Genomic DNA, 21,515 nt, shown 5'->3' on the forward strand with positions numbered 1-21,515 from the left:
TGACCTATTCTGGGATTGCACTCTGGGTGATTTTTTCTCATCACAAACAACTTGTTCAAGGTGTTCAATACGACAAAGTTGCATGGTGACTCTCAAACTCCTAAAATTATAACGTTGTTGAAACGCGCTTTAGTTGTAATAGTACGTTGACAGTTTTGGGTTGCAGGAGATCACAGCAGTGGAATAAAGCCCAATGTACAGAAGAGGTCTTATCTGTGTTGCAACATCTCTCTTCGGAAACCATCTACTCTTCGAGACTATCGTCCTTTCTCTAGGTTACACTTCGTTTTTGACGTTCAAAATACCATTACCAAAACAAAGAATTATTGTTTAAGAAAAACGTTTACATGAACCAGCTGCAACTAGAAGGAGGAAACACTTCAGAATAACAAATATTCTCTGGTTTTGGCATCGTAATTTCCTTTTACCTGTCTAGTCTGTACTATATTCAAGTGAACTAAATACAATTCTTAAATAAGTACGTAAAACAGGAGATTCGATCATGACGAGTATACATTAACCATCGCAAAACATCTTTACTTAGTGAAGAAACTCTATAAAAATAAAGAAATCAGACAAAAAGGGATAAACAGAACAAGGAGTATTCAAGAAAACAATCCTGTCTATAGGCGGACGCTACTTCACTTCTTTAGACTGGCTAGACATGGTGGTAAGAACATTTGAATCGCTCTCTGACGGGCGTGCATTCATTCAAATGAAATAACATGTTACAATTTTCAGACTTATGAGGAGTTAGGATATCATCGAAAATTTCACTGTTCGGTAAAATTAAGTACGTCAAATAGTTGTTGGTGAATGATGTTGTAGAATTGCCTTTCATCTTTTCCGTCACTGGTAAGTGGGAGATGATAACGCACATAACTATGCAATAGTTCTGACCGGAATTTAAAAGAATAGGTTAAAGAATGAAATATGTAGTGTGATTAGTTGTCACAGCATGAAGAGTTGTTTTCAACACACACTGACGGAGTCGTGATCTCTAGATATTACCTGTACAACCTGGCAAGTACGTCACCTTATCTTCAAATAAGGTCGCGTGCATCGACGTTTCAAACTATTCACGCATTTAAGAAAAATAAAGCTCGTAAACTCATTCTATCGAAGAGTTGTAAACTGCTGGTCAGATACTTCGTCGAACGTGACATGATTACGCGAAGGCCGTTTCTGCACATCAAATTTCGCAGCAGTGCACGCATTATATTCAAAAGTAATAACGTTCCTGTTTTGATTTATCACACATCAGTCACACGAATTTCTGAAAGAAGTTACATGCGTAGGGGAAACTCGATAAATTCTGTGATATCTCTTAACCGTCTCACGCTCTGACACAGATATTATGAAGAAAATATCGTTCCACGTTCTCACCATTTGATTTGAAAAAAACGAATGTTTTAAAATATTAAAATGTGCCTGCCAGGGATCGAATCTGGGACCTTCCGCGTGTTAGGCGGATGTGATAACCACTACACCACAAGCACCTCGGTTTCGCGATTTTTGCTGTTCAAGTTTTTAAAATAAAACGATAACGTTCCAAAATTTTTATTTCGCAGTCTAAACAAACGCAAATATAACGACAGCTTAACGTTTAACTTTAAATAATATAACACCCTCCTTTGTCTACCAAATCCAAAGGTATTTTCCCAATGTGCTAACGTGTCTTTAAAAGACTTTATCGAGCCTACAGTATTCAACGTTTTCATCTCGTTCAACTGCCCTTAAACGTGCCAAACGCACAGTTTAGTTTCCTCAGTCTTTTCTCTTTCTATCGAAAACTGAACAGAACATTTTCAGAGCTTTAATATTTTATCAGAATTATTAAACAATAACGTAATAAGCGATTTAATACGCCTATTAAATACATTAACAAAATTAGGGATAGTCTGAAATAATATTTAATCTTCGTTATTTTGTGACCTATTCTGGGATTGCACTCTGGGTGATTTTTTTCTCATCACACACAACTTGTTCAAGGTGTTCAATACGACAAAGTTGCATGGTGACTCTCAAACTCCTAAAATTATAACGTTGTTGAAACGCGCTTTAGTTGTAATAATACGTTGACAGTTTTGGGTTGCAGGAGATCACAGCGGTGGAATAAAGCCCAATGTACAGAAGAGGTCTTATCTGTGTTGCAACATCTTTCTTCGGAAACCATCTACTCTTCGAGACTATCGTCCTTTCTCTAGGTTACACTTCGTTTTTGACGTTCAAAATACCATTACCAAAACAAAGAATTATTGTTTAAGAAAAACGTTTACATGAACCAGCTGCAACTAGAAGGAGGAAACACTTCAGAATAACAAATATTCTCTGGTTTTGGCATCGTAATTTCCTTTTACCTGTCTAGTCTGTACTATATTCAAGTGAACTAAATACAATTCTTAAATAAGTACGTAAAACAGGAGATTCGATCATGACGAGTATACATTAACCATCGAAAACATCTTTACTTAGTGAAGAAACTCTATAAAAATAAAGAAATCAGACAAAAAAGGGATAAACAGAACAAGGAGTATTCAAGAAAACAATCCTGTATATAGGCGGACGCTACTACACTTCTTTAGACTGGCTAGACATGGTGGTAAGAACATTTGAATCGCTCTCTGACGGGCGTGCATTCAAATGAAATAACATGTTACAATTTTCAGACTTATGAGGAGTTAGGATATCATCGATAATTTCACTGTTCGGTAAAAAATTAAGTACGTCAAATAGTTGTTGGTGAATGATGTTGTAGAATTGCCTTTCCTCTTTTCCGTCACTGGTAAGTGGGAGATGATAACGCACATAACTATGCAATAGTTCTGACCGGAATTTAAAAGAATAGGTTAAAGAATGAAATATCTAGTGTGATTAGTTGTCACACCATGAAGAGTTGTTTTCAACACACACTGACGGAGTCGTGATCTCTAGATATTACCTGAACAACCTGGCAAGTACGTTACCTTATCTTCAAATAAGGTCGCGTGCATCGACGTTTCAAACTATTCACGCATTTAAGAAAAATAAAGCTCGTAAACTCATTCTATCGAAGAGTTGTAAACTGCTGGTCAGATACTTCGTCGAACGTGACATGATTACGCGAAGGCCGTTTCTGCACATCAAATTTCGCAGCAGTGCACGCATTATATTCAAAAGTAATAACGTTCCTGTTTTGATTTATCACACATCAGTCACACGAATTTCTGAAAGTCGTTACAAGGGTAGGGGGAAACTCGATAAATTCTGTGATATCTCTTAACCGTTTAATATTTTAAAATATTAAAATGTGCTTGCCAGGGATCGAACCTGGGACCTTCCGCGTGTTAGGCGGATGTGATAACCACTATACCACAAGCACCTCGGTTTCGCGATTTTTGCTGTTCAAGTTTTTAAAATAAAACGATAACGTTCCAAAATTTTTATTTCGCAGTCTAAACAAACGCAAATATAACGACAGCTTAACGTTTAACTTTAAATAATATAACACCCTCCTTTGTCTACCAAATCCAAAGGTATTTTCCCAATGTGCTAACGTGTTTTTAAAAGACTTTATCGAGCCTACAGTATTCAACGTTTTTCATCTCGTTCAATTGCCCTTAAACGTGCCAAACGCACAGTTTAGTTTCCTCAGTCTTTTCTCTTTCTATCGAAAACTGAACAGAACATTTTCAGAGCTTTAATATTTTATCAGAATTATTAAACAATAACGTAATAAGCGATTTAATACGCCTATTAAATACATTAACAAAATTAGGGATAGTCTGAAATAATATTTAATCTTCGTTATTTTGTGACCTATTCTGGGATTGCACTCTGGGTGATTTTTCTCATCACACACAACTTGTTCAAGGTGTTCAATACGACAAAGTTGCATGGTGACTCTCAAACTCCTAAAATTATAACGTTGTTGAAACGCGCTTTAGTTGTAATAATACGTTGACAGTTTTGGGATTGCAGGAGATCACAGCGGTGGAATAAAGCCCAATGTACAGAAGAGGTCTTATCTGTGTTGCAACATCTTTCTTCGGAAACCATCTACTCTTCGAGACTATCGTCCTTTCTCTAGGTTACACTTCGTTTTGACGTTCAAAATACCATTACCAAAACAAAGAATTATTGTTTAAGAAAAACGTTTACATGAACCAGCTGCAACTAGAAGGAGGAAACACTTCAGAATAACAAATATTCTCTGGTTTTGGCATCGTAATTTCCTTTACCTGTCTAGTCTGTACTATATTCAAGTGAACTAAATACAATTCTTAAATAAGTACGTAAAACAGGAGATTCGATCATGACGAGTATACATTAACCATCGCAAAACATCTTTACTTAGTGAAGAAACTCTATAAAAATAAAGAAATCAGACAAAAAAGGGATAAACAGAACAAGGAGTATTCAAGAAAACAATCCTGTCTATAGGCGGACGCTACTTCACTTCTTTAGACTGGCTAGACATGGTGGTAAGAACATTTGAATCGCTCTCTGACGGGCGTGCAATTCAAATGAAATAACATGTTACAATTTTCAGACTTATGAGGAGTTAGGATATCATCGAAAATTTCACTGTTCGGTAAAAAATTAAGTACGTCAAATAGTTGTTGGTGAATGATGTTGTAGAATTGCCTTTCCTCTTTTCCGTCACTGGTAAGTGGGAGATGATAACGCACATAACTATGCAATAGTTCTGACCGGAATTTAAAAGAATAGGTTAAAGAATGAAATATCTAGTGTGATTAGTTGTCACACCATGAAGAGTTGTTTTCAACACACACTGACGGAGTCGTGATCTCTAGATATTACCTGTACAACCTGGCAAGTACGTTACCTTACCTTCACATAAGGTCGCGTGCATCGACGTTTCAAACTATTCACGCATTTAAGAAAAATAAAGCTCGTAAACCCATTCTATCGAAGAGTTGTAAACTGCTGGTCAGATACTTCGTCGAACGTGACATGAGTACGCGAAGGCCGTTTCTGCACATCAAATTTCGCAGCAGTGCACGCATTATATTCAAAAGTAATAACGTTCCTGTTTTGATTTATCACACATCAGTCACACGAATTTCTGAAAGTAGTTACAAGTGTAGGGAAACTCGATAAATTCTGTGATATCTCTTAACCGTCTCACGCTCTGACACAGATATTATGAAGAAAATATCGTTCCACGTTCTCACCATTTGATTTGAAAAAAAACGAATATTTTAAAATATTAATGTGTGCCTGCCAGGGATCGAACCTGGGACCTTCCGCGTGTTAGGCGGATGTGATAACCACTACACCACAAGCACCTCGGTTTCGCGATTTTTTGCTGTTCAAGTTTTAAAATAAAACGATAACGTTCCAAAATTTTTATTTCGCAGTCTAAACAAACGCAAATATAACGACAGCTTAACGTTTAACTTTAAATAATATAACACCCTCCTTTGTCTACCAAATCCAAAGGTATTTTCCCAATGTGCTAACGTGTCTTTAAAAGACTTTATCGAGCCTACAGTATTCAACGTTTTCATCTCGTTCAATTGCCCTTAAACGTGCCAAACGCACAGTTTAGTTTCCTCAGTCTTTTCTCTTTCTATCGAAAACTGAACAGAACATTTTCAGAGCTTTAATTTTTTATCAGAATTATTAAACAATAACGTAATAAGCGATTTAATACGCCTATTAAATACATTAACAAAATTAGGGATAGTCTGAAATAATATTTAATCTTCGTTATTTTGTGACCTATTCTGGGATTGCACTCTGGGTGTTTTTTTCTCATCACACACAACTTGTTCAAGGTGTTCAATACGACAAAGTTGCATGGTGACTCTCAAACTCCTAAAATTATAACGTTGTTGAAACGCGCTTTAGTTGTAATAATACGTTGACAGTTTTGGGATTGCAGGAGATCACAGCGGTGGAATAAAGCCCAATGTACAGAAGAGGTCTTATCTGTGTTGCAACATCTTTCTTCGGAAACCATCTACTCTTCGAGACTATCGTCCTTTCTCTAGGTTACACTTCGTTTTTGACGTTCAAAATACCATTACCAAAACAAAGAATTATTGTTTAAGAAAAACGTTTACATGAACCAGCTGCAACTAGAAGGAGGAAACACTTCAGAATAACAAATATTCTCTGGTTTTGGCATCGTAATTTCCTTTTACCTGTCTAGTCTGTACAATATTCAAGTGAACTAAATACAATTCTTAAATAAGTACGTAAAACAGGAGATTCGATCATGACGAGTATACATTAACCATCGGAAAACATCTTTACTTAGTGAAGAAACTCTATAAAAATAAAGAAATCAGACAAAAAAGGGATAAACAGAACAAGGAGTATTCAAGAAAACAATCCTGTATATAGGCGGACGCTACTACACTTCTTTAGACTGGCTAGACATGGTGGTAAGAACATTTGAATCGCTCTCTGACGGGCGTGCATTCAAATGAAATAACATGTTACAATTTTCAGACTTATGAGGAGTTAGGATATCATCGATAATTTCACTGTTCGGTAAAAATTAAGTACGTCAAATAGTTGTTGGTGAATGATGTTGTAGAATTGCCTTTCCTCTTTTCCGTCACTGGTAAGTGGGAGATGATAACGCACATAACTATGCAATAGTTCTGACCGGAATTTAAAAGAATAGGTTAAAGAATGAAATATCTAGTGTGATTAGTTGTCACACCATGAAGAGTTGTTTTCAACACACACTGACGGAGTCGTGATCTCTAGATATTACCTGTACAACCTGGCAAGTACGTCACCTTACCTTCAAATAAGGTCGCGTGCATCGACGTTTCAAACTATTCACGCATTTAAGAAAAATAAAGCTCGTAAACCCATTCTATCGAAGAGTTGTAAACTGCTGGTTAGATACTTTGTCGAACGTGACATGAGTACGCGAAGGCCGTTTCTGCACATCAAATTTCGCAGCAGTGCACGCGTTATATTCAAAAGTAATAACGTTCCTGTTTTGATTTATCACACATCAGTCACACGAATTTCTGAAAGTCGTTACAAGGGTAGGGGGAAACTCGATAAATTCTGTGATATCTCTTAACCGTTTAATATTTTAAAATATTAAAATGTGCTTGCCAGGGATCGAACCTGGGACCTTCCGCGTGTTAGGCGGATGTGATAACCACTACACCACAAGCACCTCGGTTTCGCGATTTTTGCTGTTCAAGTTTTAAAATAAAACGATAACGTTCCAAAATTTTATTTCGCAGTCTAAACAAACGCAAATATAACGACAGCTTAACGTTTAACTTTAAATAATATAACACCCTCCTTTGTCTACCAAATCCAAAGGTATTTTCCCAATGTGCTAACGTGTTTTTAAAAGACTTTATCGAGCCTACAGTATTCAACGTTTTCATCTCGTTCAATTGCCCTTAAACGTGCCAAACGCACAGTTTAGTTTCCTCAGTCTTTTCTCTTTCTATCGAAAACTGAACAGAACATTTTCAGAGCTTTAATTTTTTTATCAGAATTATTAAACAATAACGTAATAAGCGATTTAATACGCCTATTAAATACATTAACAAAATTAGGGATAGTCTGAAATAATATTTAATCTTCGTTATTTTGTGACCTATTCTGGGATTGCACTCTGGGTGTTTTTTCTCATCACACACAACTTGTTCAAGGTGTTCAATACGACAAAGTTGCATGGTGACTCTCAAACTCCTAAAATTATAACGTTGTTGAAACGCGCTTTAGTTGTAATAATACGTTGACAGTTTTGGGATTGCAGGAGATCACAGCGGTGGAATAAAGCCCAATGTACAGAAGAGGTCTTATCTGTGTTGCAACATCTTTCTTCGGAAACCATCTACTCTTCGAGACTATCGTCCTTTCTCTAGGTTACACTTCGTTTTGACGTTCAAAATACCATTACCAAAACAAAGAATTATTGTTTAAGAAAAACGTTTACATGAACCAGCTGCAACTAGAAGGAGGAAACACTTCAGAATAACAAATATTCTCTGGTTTTGGCATCGTAATTTCCTTTTACCTGTCTAGTCTGTACTATATTCAAGTGAACTAAATACAATTCTAAATAAGTACGTAAAACAGGAGATTCGATCATGACGAGTATACATTAACCATCGGAAAACATCTTTACTTAGTGAAGAAACTCTATAAAAATAAAGAAATCAGACAAAAGGGATAAACAGAACAAGGAGTATTCAAGAAAACAATCCTGTATATAGGCGGACGCTACTACACTTCTTTAGACTGGCTAGACATGGTGGTAAGAACATTTGAATCGCTCTCTGACGGGCGTGCATTCAAATGAAATAACATGTTACAATTTTCAGACTTATGAGGAGTTAGGATATCATCGATAATTTCACTGTTCGGTAAAAATTAAGTACGTCAAATAGTTGTTGGTGAATGATGTTGTAGAATTGCCTTTCCTCTTTTCCGTCACTGGTAAGTGGGAGATGATAACGCACATAACTATGCAATAGTTCTGACCGGAATTTAAAAGAATGGGTTAAAGAATGAAATATCTAGTGTGATTAGTTGTCACACCATGAAGAGTTGTTTTCAACACACACTGACGGAGTCGTGATCTCTAGATATTACCTGTACAACCTGGCAAGTACGTCACCTTACCTTCAAATAAGGTCGCGTGCATCGACGTTTCAAACTATTCACGCATTTAAGAAAAATAAAGCTCGTAAACCCATTCTATCGAAGAGTTGTAAACTGCTGGTTAGATACTTTGTCGAACGTGACATGAGTACGCGAAGGCCGTTTCTGCACATCAAATTTCTCAGCAGTGAACGCATTATATTCAAAAGTAATAACGTTCCTGTTTTGATTTATCACACATCAGTCACACGAATTTCTGAAAGTAGTTACAAGTGTAGGGGGAAACTCGATAAATTCTGTGATATCTCTTAACCGTCTCACGCTCTGACACAGATATTATGAAGAAAATATCGTTCCACGTTCTCACCATTTGATTTGAAAAAAAACGAATGTTTTAAAATATTAAAATGTGCTTGCCAGGGATCGAACCTGGGACCTTCCGCGTGTTAGGCGGATGTGATAACCACTACACCACAAGCACCTCGGTTTCGCGATTTTTGCTGTTCAAGTTTTTAAAATAAAACGATAACGTTCCAAAATTTTTATTTCGCAGTCTAAACAAACGCAAATATAACGACAGCTTAACGTTTATCTTTAAATAATATAACACCCTCCTTTGTCTACCAAATCCAAAGGTATTTTCCCAATGTGCTAACGTGTCTTTAAAAGACTTTATCGAGCCCACAGTATTCAACGTTTTTACATCTCGTTCAATTGCCCTTAAACGTGCCAAACGCACACTTCAGTTTCCTCAGTCTTTTCTCTTTCTATCGAAAACTGAACAGAACATTTTCAGAGCTTTAATTTTTTTATCAGAATTATTAAACAATAACGTAATAAGCTATTTAATACGCCTATTAAATACATTAACAAAATTAGGGATAGTCTGAAATAATATTTAATCTTCGTTATTTTGTGACCTATTCTGGGATTGCACTCTGGGTGATTTTTTCTCATCACACACACCTTGTTCAAGGTGTTCAATACGACAAACTTGCATGGTGACTCTCAAACTCCTAAAATGATAACGTTGTTCAAACGCGCTTTAGTTGTAATAGTATGTTGACAGCTTTGGGATTGCAGGAGATCACAGCGGTGGAATAAAGCCCAATGTACAGAAGAGGTCTTATCTGTGTTGCAACATCTCTCTTCGGAAACCATCTACTCTTCGAGATTATCGTCCTTTCTCTAGGTTACACTTCGTTTTTGACGTTCAAAATACCATTACCAAAACAAAGAATTATTGTTTAAGAAAAACGTTTACATGAACCAGCTGCAACTAGAAGGAGGAAACACTTCAGAATAACAAATATTCTCCGGTTTTGGCATCGTAATTTCCTTTTACCTGTCTAGTCTGTACTATATTCAAGTGAACTAAATACAATTCTTAAATAAGTACGTAAAACAGGAGATTCGATCATGACGAGTATACATTAACCATCGGAAAACATCTTTACTTAGTGAAGAAACTCTATAAAAATAAAGAAATCAGACAAAAAAGGGATAAACAGAACAAGGAGTATTCAAGAAAACAATCCTGTATATAGGCGGACGCTACTACACTTCTTTAGACTGGCTAGACATGGTGGTAAGAACATTTGAATCGCTCACTGACGGGCGTGCATTCAAATGAAATAACATGTTACAATTTTCAGACTTATGAGGAGTTAGGATATCATCGATAATTTCACTGTTCGGTAAAAATTAAGTACGTCAAATAGTTGTTGGTGAATGATGTTGTAGAATTGCCTTTCCTCTTTTCCGTCACTGGTAAGTTGGAGATGATAACGCACATAACTATGCAATAGTTCTGACCGGAATTTAAAAGAATAGGTTAAAGAATGAAATATCTAGTGTGATTAGTTGTCACACCATGAAGAGTTGTTTTCAACACACACTGACGGAGTCGTGATCTCTAGATATTACCTGTACAACCTGGCAAGTACGTCACCTTACCTTCAAATAAGGTCGCGTGCATCGACGTTTCAAACTATTCACGCATTTAAGAAAAATAAAGCTCGTAAACCCATTCTATCGAAGAGTTGTAAACTGCTGGTTAGATACTTTGTCGAACGTGACATGAGTACGCGAAGGCCGTTTCTGCACATCAAATTTCTCAGCAGTGCACGCATTATATTCAAAAGTAATAACGTTCCTGTTTTGATTTATCACACATCAGTCACACGAATTTCTGAAAGTAGTTACAAGTGTAGGGGGAAACTCGATAAATTCTGTGATATCTCTTAACCGTCTCACGCTCTGACACAGATATTATGAAGAAAATATCGTTCCACGTTCTCACCATTTGATTTGAAAAAACGAATGTTTTAAAATATTAAAATGTGCTTGCCAGGGATCGAACCTGGGACCTTCCGCGTGTTAGGCGGATGTGATAACCACTACACCACAAGCACCTCGGTTTCGCGATGTTTGCTGTTCAAGTTTTTAAAATAAAACGATAATGTTCCAAAATTTTTATTTCGCAGTCTAAACAAACGCAAATATAACGACAGCTTAACGTTTAACTTTAAATAATATAACACCCTCCTTTGTCTACCAAATCCAAAGGTATTTTCCCAATGTGCTAACGTGTCTTTAAAAGACTTTATCGAGCCTACAGTATTCAACGTTTTCATCTCGTTCAATTGCCCTTAAACGTGCCAAACGCACAGTTTAGTTTCCTCAGTCTTTTCACTTTCTATCGAAAACTGAACAGAACATTTTCAGAGCTTTAATTTTTTTAACAGAATTAGTAAACAATAACGTAATAAGCGATTTAATACGCCTATTAAATACATTAACAAAATTAGGGATAGTCTGAAATAATATTTAATCTTCGTTATTTTGTGACCTATTCTGGGATTGCACTCTGGGTGATTTTTTTTCATCATCACACAACTTGTTCAAGGTGTTCAATACGACAAAGTTGCATGGTGACTCTCAAACTCCTAAAATTATAACGTTGTTGAAACGCGCTTTAGTTGTAATAATACGTTGACAGTTTTGGGATTGCAGGAGATCACAGCGGTGGAATAAAGCCCAATGTACAGAAGAGGTCTTATCTGTGTTGCAACATCTTTCTTCGGAAACCATCTACTCTTCGAGACTATCGTCCTTTCTCTAGGTTACACTTCGTTTTGACGTTCAAAATACCATTACCAAAACAAAGAATTATTGTTTAAGAAAAACGTTTACATGAACCAGCTGCAACTAGAAGGAGGAAACACTTCAGAATAACAAATATTCTCTGGTTTTGGCATCGTAATTTCCTTTTACCTGTCTAGTCTGTACTATATTCAAGTGAACTAAATACAATTCTTGTATAAGTACGTAAAACAGGAGATTCGATCATGACGAGTATACATTAACCATCGGAAAACATCTTTACTTAGTGAAGAAACTCTATAAAAAATAAAGAAATCAGACAAAAAAGGGATAAACAAGAACAAAGGGTATTCAAGAAAACAATCCTGTATATAGGCGGACGCTACTACACTTCTTTAGACTGGCTAGACATGGTGGGTAGAACATTTGAATCGCTCACTGACGGGCGTGCATTCAAATGAAATAACATGTTACAATTTTCAGACTTATGAGGGAGTTAGGATATCATCGATAAATTTCACTGTTCGGTAAAAATTAAATTACGTCAAATAGTTGTTGGTGAATGATGTTGTAGAATTGCTTTCCTCTTTTTCCGTCACTGGCCGTGGAGTGGGAGATGATAACGCACATAACTATACAATAGTTCTGACCGGAATTTAAAAAGATAGGTTAAAGAATGAAATATCTAGTGTGATTGGTTGTCACACCATGAAGAGTTGTTTTCAACACACACTGACGGAGTCGTGATCTCTAGATATTACCTGTACAACCTGGCAAGTACGTCACCTTACCTTCAAATAAGGTCGCGTGCATCGACGTTTCAAACTATTCACGCATTTAAGAAAAATAAAGCTCGTAAACCCATTCTATCGAAGAGTTGTAAACTGCTGGTTAGATACTTTGTCGAACGTGACATGAGTACGCGAAGGCCGTTTCTGCACATCAAATTTCTCAGCAGTGCACGCATTATATTCAAAAGTAATAACATTCCTGTTTTGATTTATCACACATCAGTCACACGAATTTCTGAAAGTAGTTACAAGTGTAGGGGAAACTCGATAAATTCTGTGATATCTCTTAACCGTCTCACGCTCTGACACAGATATTATGAAGAAAATATCGTTCCACGTTCTCACCATTTGATTTGAAAAAAACGAATGTTTTAAAATATTAAAATGTGCTTGCCAGGGATCGAACCTGGGACCTTCCGCGTTGTTAGGCGGATGTGATAACCACTACACCACAAGCACCTCGGTTTCGCGATTTTTGCTGTTTAAGTTTTTAAAATAAAACGATAACGTTCCAAAATTTTTATTTCGAAGTCTAAACAAACGCAAATATAACGACAGCTTAACGTTTAACTTTAAATAATATAACACCCTCCTTTGTCTACCAAATCCAAAGGTATTTTCCCAATGTGCTAACGTGTCTTTAAAAGACTTTATCGAGCCCACAGTATTCAACGTTTACATCTCGTTCAATTGTTCTTAAACGTGCCAAACGCACACTTTAGTTTCCTCAGTCTTTTCTCTTTCTATCGAAAACTGAACAGAACATTTTCAGAGCTTTAATTTTTTTATCAGAATTATTAAACAATAACGTAATAAGCGATTTAATACGCCTATTAAATCCATTAACAAAATTAGGGATAGTCTGAAATAATATTTAATCTTCGTTATTTTGTGACCTATTCTGGGATTGCACTCTGTGATTTTTTTCTCATCACACACAACTTGTTCAAGGTGTTCAATACGACAAAGAAGCATGGTGACTCTCAAACTCCTAAAATGATAACGTTGTTCAAACGCGCTTTAGTTGTAATAGTAACGTTGACAGTTTTGGGATTGCAGGAGATCACAGCGGTGGAATAAAGCCCAATGTACAGAAGAGGTCTTATCTGTGTTGCAACATCTCTCTTCGGAAACCATCTACTCTTCGAGACTATCGTCCTTTCTCTAGGTTACACTTCGTTTTGACGTTCAAAATACCATTACCAAAACAAAGAATTATTGTTTAAGAAAAACGTTTACATGAACCAGCTGCAACTAGAAGGAGGAAACACTTCAGAATAACAAATATTCTCCGGTTTTGGCATCGTAATTTCCTTTTACCTGTCTAGTCTGTACTATATTCAAGTGAACTAAATACAATTCTTAAATAAGTACGTAAAACAGGAGATTCGATCATGACGAGTATACATTAACCATCGCAAAACATCTTTACTTAGTGAAGAAACTCTATAAAAATAAAGAAATCAGACAAAAAGGGATAAACAGAACAAGGAGTATTCAAGAAAACAATCCTGTATATAGGCGGACGCTACTACACTTCTTTAGACTGGCTAGACATGGTGGTAAGAACATTTGAGTCGCTCTGACGGGCGTGCATTCCCAATTCAAATGAAATAACATGTTACAATTTTCAGACTTATGAGGAGTTAGGATATCATCGAAAATTTCACTGTTCGGTAAAAAATTAAGTACGTCAAATAGTTGTTGGTGAATGATGTTGTAGAATTGCCTTCATCTTTTCCGTCACTGGTAAGTTGAGATGATAACGCACATAACTATGCAATAGTTCTGACCGGAATTTAAAAGAATAGGTTAAAGAATGAAATATGTAGTGTGATTAGTTGTCACAGCATGAAGAGTTGTTTTCAAACACACACTGACGGAGTCGTGATCTCTAGATATTACCTGAACAACCTGGCAAGTACGTTACCTTATCTTCAAATAAGGTCGCGTGCATCGACGTTTCAAACTATTCACGCATTTAAGAAAAATAAAGCTCGTAAACCCATTCTATCGAAGAGTTGTAAACTGCTGGTCAGATACTTCGTCGAACGTGACATGATGACGCGAAGGCCGTTTCTGCACATCAAATTTCGCAGCAGTGCACGCATTATATTCAAAAGTAATAACGTTCCTGTTTTGATTTATCACACATCAGTCACACGAATTTCTGAAAGAAGTTACATGCGTAGGGTGAAACTCGATAAATTCTGTGATATCTCTTAACCGTCTCACGCTCTGACACAGATATTATGAAGAAAATATCGTTCCACGTTCTCCCATTTGATTTGAAAGAAAACGAATATTTTAAAATATTAAAATGTGCCTGCCAGGGATCGAATCTGGGACCTTCCGCGTGTTAGGCGGATGTGATAACCACTACACCACAAGCACCTCGGTTTCGCGATTTTTGCTGTTCAAGTTTTTAAAATAAAACGATAACGTTCCAAAATTTTTATTTCGCAGTCAAAACAAACGCAAATATAACGACAGCTTAACGTTTAACTTTAAATAATATAACACCCTCCTTTGTCTACCAAATCCAAAGGTATTTTCCCCAATGTGCTAACGTGTCTTAAAAAGACTTTATCGAGCCTACAGTATTCAACGTTTTCATCTCGTTCAATTGTTCTTAAACGTGCCAAACGCACAGTTTAGTTTCCTCAGTCTTTTCTTTCTATCGAAAACTGAACAGAACATTTTCAGAGCTTTAATTTTTTTATCAGAATTATTAAACAATAACGTAATAAGCGATTTAATACGCCTATTAAATACATTAACAAAATTAGGGATAGTCTGAAATAATATTTAATCTTCGTTATTTTGTGACCTATTCTGGGATTGCACCTCGGGTGATTTTTTCTCATCACACACAACTTGTTCAAGGTGTTCAATACGACAAAGTTGCATGGTGACTCTCAAACTCCTAAAATTATAACGTTGTTGAAACGCGCTTTAGTTGTAATAATACGTTGACAGTTTTGGGATTGCAGGAGATCACAGCGGTGGAATAAAGCCCAATGTACAGAAGAGGTCTCATCTGTGTTGCAACATCTTTCTTCTGAAACCATCTACTCTTCGAGACTATCGTCCTTTCTCTAGGTTACACTTCGTTTTTGACGTTCAAAATACCATTACCAAAACAAAGAATTATTGTTTAAGAAAAACGTTTACATGAACCAGCTGCAACTAGAAGGAGGAAACACTTCAGAATAACAAATATTCTCCGGTTTTGGCATCGTAATTTCCTTTTACCTGTCTAGTCTGTACTATATTCAAGTGAACTAAATACAATTCTTAAATAAGTACGTAAAACAGGAGATTCGATCATGACGAGTATACATTAACCATCGCAAAACATCTTTACTTAGTGAAGAAACTCTATAAAAATAAAGAAATCAGACAAAAAGGGATAAACAGAACAAGGAGTATTCAAGAAAACAATCCTGTCTATAGGCGGACGCTACTACACTTTAGACTGGCTAGACATGGTGGTAAGAACATTTGAATCGCTCACTGACGGGCGTGCATTCAAATGAAATAACATGTTACAATTTTCAGACTTATGAGGAGTTAGGGATATCATCGATAATTTCACTGTTCGGTAAAAATTAATTGGCGTCAAATAGTTGTTGGTGAATGATGTTGTAGAATTGCCTTTCCTCCTTTTCCGTCACTGGTAAGTGGGAGATGATAACGCACATAACTATGCAATAGTTCTGACCGGAATTTAAAAGAATAGGTTAAAGAATGAAATATGTAGTGTGATTAGTTGTCACAGCATGAAGAGTTGTTTTCAACACACACTGACGGAGTCGTGATCTCTAGATATTACCTGTACAACCTGGCAAGTACGTTACCTTATCTTCAAATAAGGTCGCGCGCATCGACGTTTCAAACTATTCACGCATTTAAGAAAAATAAAAAGCTCGTAAACCCATTCTATCGAAGAGTTGTAAACTGCTGGTCAGATACTTTGTCGAACGTGACATGAGTACGCGAAGGCCGTTTCTGCACATCAAATTTCTCTGCAGTGCACGCATTATATTCAAAAGTAATAACATTCCTGTTTTGATTTATCACACATCAGTCACACGAATTTCTGAAAGAAGTTACACATGCAGGGTCAAACTCGATAAATTCTGTGATATCTCTTAACCGTCTCACGCTCTGACACAGATATTATGAAGAAAATATCGTTCCACGTTCTCACCATTTGATTTGAAGAAAACGAATGTTTTAAAATATTAAAATGTGCTTGCCAGGGATCGAACCTGGGACCTTCCGCGTGTTAGGCGGATGTGATAACCACTACACCACAAGCACCTCGGTTTTCTGCGATTTTTGCTGTTTAAGTTTTAAAAAATAAAACGATAACGTTCCAAAATTTTATTTCGCAGTCTAAACAAACGCAAATATAACGACAGCTTAACGTTTAACTTTAAATAATATAACACCCTCCTTTGTCTACCAAATCCAAAGGTATTTTCCCAATGTGCTAACGTGTCTTTAAAAGACTTTATCGAGCCTACTGTATTCAACGTTTTCATCTCGTTCAATTGCCCTTAAACGTGCCAAACGCACACTTTAGTTTCCTCAGTCTTTTCTCTTTCTATCGAAAACTGAACAGAACATTTTCAGAGCTTTAATTTTTTTATCAGAATTATTAAACAATAACGTAATAAGCGATTTAATACGCCTATTAAATACATTAACAAAATTAGGGATAGTCTGAAATAATATTTAATCTTCGTTATTTTGTGACCTATTCTGGGATTGCACTCTGGTATGATTTTTTCTCATCACACACAACTTGTTCAAGGTGTTCAATACGACAAAGTTGCATGGTGACTCTCAAACTCCTAAAATTATAACGTTGTTGAAACGCGCTTTAGTTGTAATAATACGTTGACAGTTTTGGGATTGCAGGAGATCACAGCAGTGGAATAAAGCCCAATGTACAGAAGAGGTCTTATCTGTGTTGCAACATCTTTCTTCGGAAACCATCTACTCTTCGAGACTATCGTCCTTTCTCTAGGTTACACTTCGCTTTTGACGTTCAAAATACCATTACCAAAAAACAAAAGAATTATTGTTTAAGAAAAACGTTTACATGAACCAGCTGCAACTAGAAGGAGGAAACACTTCAGAATAACAAATATTCTCTGGTTTTGGCATCGTAATTTCCTTTTACCTGTCTAGTCTGTACTATATTCAAGTGAACTAAATACAATTCTTAAATAAGTAATGTAAAACAGGAGATTCGATCATGACGTGTATACATTAACCATCGCAAAACATCTTTACTTAGTGAAGAAACTCTATAAAAATAAAGAAATCAGACAAAAAAGGGATAAACAGAACAAGGAGTATTCAAGAAAACAATCCTGTCTATAGGCGGACGCTACTACACTTCTTTAGACTGGCTAGACATGGTGGTAAGAACATTTGAATCGCTCACTGACGGGCGTGCATTCAAATGAAATAACATGTTACAATTTTCAGACTTATGAGGAGTTAGGATATCATCGATAATTTCTCCGTTCGGTAAAAAATTAAGTACGTCAAATAGTTGTTGGTGAATGATGTTGTAGAATTGCCTTTCCTCTTTTCCGTCACTGGTAAGTGGCAGATGATAACGCACATAACTATGCAATAGTTCTGACCGGAATTTAAAAGAATAGGTTAAAGAATGAAATATCTAGTGTGATTAGTTGTCACACCATGAAGAGTTGTTTTCAACACACACTGACGGAGTCGTGATCTCTAGATATTACCTGAACAACCTGGAAAGTATGTCACCGTACCTTCAGATAAGGTCGCGTGCATCAGACGTTTCAAACCATTCACGCATTTAAGAAAAAATAAAGCTCGTAAACTCATTCTATCGAAGAGTTGTAAACTGCTGGTTCGATACTTTGTCGAACGTGACATGATTACGCGAAGGCCGTTTCTGCACATCAAATTTCGCAGCAGTGCACGCATTATATTCAAAAGTAATAACGTTCCTGTTTTGATTTATCACACATCAGTCACACGAATTTCTGAAAGTAGTTACAAGGGTAGGGGAAACTCGATAAATTCTGTGATATCTCTTAAATCGTTTCACGCTCTGACACAGATATTATGAAGAAAATATCGTTCCACGTTCTCACCATTTGATTTGAAAAAAACGAATATTTTAAAATATTAAAATGTGCTTGCCAGGGATCGAACCTGGGACCTTCCGCGTGTTAGGCGGATGTGATAAACCATCATACCACAAGCACCTCGGTTTCGTGATTTTTTGCTGTTCAAGTTTTAAAATAAAACGATAACGTTCCAAAATTTTTATTTCGAAGTCTAAACAAACGCAAATATAACGACAGTTTAACGTTTAACTTTAAATAATATAACACCCTCCTTTGTCTACCAAATCCAAAGGTATTTTCCCATCGTGCTAATGTGTCTTTAAAAGATTTTATCGAGCCTACAGTATTAATCAACGTTTTTCATCTCGTTCAATTGTCCTTTAAACGTGCCAAACCGCACACTTTAGTTTCCTCAGTCTTTTCTCTTCTTGTCGAAAACTGAACAGAACATTTTCAGAGTTTCAATTTTTTTTATCAGAATTATTAAACAAATAACGTGCTAAGCGATTTAATACGCCTATTAAATACATTAACAAAATTAGGGATAGTCTGAAATAAATATTTAACCTTCGTTATTTTGTGACCTATTCTGGACAGATTGCTCTCTGCGTGATTTTTTTCCTCATCAGGCACAACTTGTTCGGCAGGTTCAATACGACAAAGTTGCATGGTGACTCTCAAACTCCTAAAACGGTGTCCGTTGTTCAAACGCGCTTTAGCTGTAATAATACGTTGACAGTTTTGGGATTGTGTTGGAGACTCGCCAGTGGTGGAATAAAGCCCAATGTACAGAAGAGGTCTTATCTGTGTTGCAACATCTTCTTCGGAAACCATCTACTCTTCGAGACTATCGTCCTTTCTCTAGGTTACACTTCGTTTTTGACGTTCAAAATACCATTACCAAAACAAAGAATTATTGTTTAAGAAAACGTTTACATGAACCAGCTGCAACTAGAAGGAGGAAACACTTCATAACAAATATTCTCTGGTTTTGGCATCGTAATTTCCTTTACCTGTCTAGTCTGTACTATATTCAAGTGAACTAAATACAATTCTTAAATAAGTACGTAAAACAGGAGATTCGATCATGACGAGTATACATTAACCATCGGAAAACATCTTTACTTAGTGAAGAAACTCTATAAAAATAAAGAAATCAGACAAAAGGGATAAACAGAACAAGGAGTATTCAAGAAAACAATCCTGTCTATAGGCGGACGCTACTACACTTCTTTAGACTGGCTAGACATGGTGGTAAGAACATTTGAATCGCTCTCTGACGGGCGTGCATTCAAATGAAATAACATGTTACAATTTTCAGACTTATGAGGAGTTAGGATATCATCGATAATTTCACTGTTCGGTAAAAAATTAAGTACGTCAAATAGTTGTTGGTGAATGATGTTGTAGAATTGCCTTTCCTCTTTTCCGTCACTGGTAAGTGGAGATGATAACGCACATAACTATGCAATAGTTCTGACCGGAATTTAAAAGAATAGGTTAAAGAATGAAATATCTAGTGTGATTAGTTGTCACACCATGAAGAGTTGTTTTCAACACACACTGACGGAGTCGTGATCTCTAGATATTACCTGTACAACCTGGCAAGTACGTCACCTTACCTTCAAATAAGGTCGCGTGCATCGACGTTTCAAACTATTCACGCATTTAAGAAAAATAAAGCTCGTAAACCCATTCTATCGAAGAGTTGTAAACTGCTGGTTAGATACTTTGTCGAACGTGACATGAGTACGCGAAGGCCGTTTCTGCACATCAAATTTCGCAGCAGTGCACGCATTATATTCAAAAGTAATAACGTTCCTGTTTTGATTTATCACACATCAGTCACACGAATTTCTGAAAGTAGTTACAAGTGTAGGGGAAACTCGATAAATTCTGTGATATCTCTTAACCGTCTCACGCTCTGACACAGATATTATGAAGAAAATATCGTTCCACGTTCTCACCATTTGATTTGAAAAAAAACGAATGTTTTAAAATATTAAAATGTGCTTGCCAGGGATCGAACCTGGGACCTTCCGCGTGTTAGGCGGATGTGATAACCACTACACCACAAGCACCTCGGTTTCGCGATTTTTGCTGTTCAAGTTTTTTAAAATAAAACGATAACGTTCCAAAATTTTTATTTCGCAGTCTAAACAAACGCAAATATAACGACAGCTTAACGTTTAACTTTAAATAATATAACACCCTCCTTTGTCTACCAAATCCAAAGGTATTTTCCCAATGTGCTAACGTGTCTTTAAAAGACTTTATCGAGCCTACAGTATTCAACGTTTTCATCTCGTTCAATTGCCCTTAAACGTGCCAAACGCACAGTTTAGTTCCTCAGTCTTTTCTCTTTCTATCGAAAACTGAACAGAACATTTTCAGAGCTTTAATTTTTTTATCAGAATTATTAAACAATAACGTAATAAGCGATTTAATACGCCTATTAAATACATTAACAAAATTAGGGATAGTCTGAAATAATATTTAATCTTCGTTATTTTGTGACCTATTCTGGGATTGCACTCTGGGTGATTTTTTCTCATCACACACAACTTGTTCAAGGTGTTCAATACGACAAAGTTGCATGGTGACTCTCAAACTCCTAAAATTATAACGTTGTTGAAACGCGCTTTAGTTGTAATAATACGTTGACAGTTTTGGGATTGCAGGAGATCACAGCGGTGGAATAAAGCCCAATGTACAGAAGAGGTCTTATCTGTGTTGCAACATCTTTCTTCGGAAACCATCTACTCTTCGAGACTATCGTCCTTTCTCTAGGTTACACTTTGTTTTTTTGACGTTCAAAATACCATTACCAAAACAAAGAATTATTGTTTAGAAAAACGTTTACATGAACCAGCTGCAACTAGAAGGAGGA

General features: G+C 36.3%; 7 non-coding genes across 7 annotated transcripts; all 7 read right to left on the reverse strand.

Moving 5' to 3' along the window:
- Nucleotides 1–3,288: 3,288 nt before the first annotated feature.
- TRNAV-AAC (transfer RNA valine (anticodon AAC)) lies at nt 3,289–3,361 on the reverse strand. Its single transcript has one exon. It is a non-coding gene; the product is annotated as a tRNA-Val (tRNA).
- Nucleotides 3,362–5,218: 1,857 nt separating this feature from the next.
- Nucleotides 5,219–5,291, reverse strand: TRNAV-AAC (transfer RNA valine (anticodon AAC)). Its single transcript has one exon. It is a non-coding gene; the product is annotated as a tRNA-Val (tRNA).
- Nucleotides 5,292–7,080: 1,789 nt separating this feature from the next.
- On the reverse strand, nt 7,081–7,153 carry TRNAV-AAC (transfer RNA valine (anticodon AAC)). The gene has a single exon. It is a non-coding gene; the product is annotated as a tRNA-Val (tRNA).
- Nucleotides 7,154–9,006: 1,853 nt separating this feature from the next.
- Nucleotides 9,007–9,079, reverse strand: TRNAV-AAC (transfer RNA valine (anticodon AAC)). The gene has a single exon. It is a non-coding gene; the product is annotated as a tRNA-Val (tRNA).
- A 1,860-nt stretch (nt 9,080–10,939) lies between these two features.
- TRNAV-AAC (transfer RNA valine (anticodon AAC)) lies at nt 10,940–11,012 on the reverse strand. The gene has a single exon. It is a non-coding gene; the product is annotated as a tRNA-Val (tRNA).
- A 5,735-nt stretch (nt 11,013–16,747) lies between these two features.
- Nucleotides 16,748–16,820, reverse strand: TRNAV-AAC (transfer RNA valine (anticodon AAC)). The gene has a single exon. It is a non-coding gene; the product is annotated as a tRNA-Val (tRNA).
- A 3,813-nt stretch (nt 16,821–20,633) lies between these two features.
- TRNAV-AAC (transfer RNA valine (anticodon AAC)) lies at nt 20,634–20,706 on the reverse strand. The gene has a single exon. It is a non-coding gene; the product is annotated as a tRNA-Val (tRNA).
- Between the last annotated feature and the right edge of the window lie 809 nt (nt 20,707–21,515).

This window comes from Tachypleus tridentatus, chromosome 5, assembly GCF_004210375.1.
Source record: "Tachypleus tridentatus isolate NWPU-2018 chromosome 5, ASM421037v1, whole genome shotgun sequence".
NCBI lineage: Eukaryota > Metazoa > Arthropoda > Merostomata > Xiphosura > Limulidae > Tachypleus > Tachypleus tridentatus.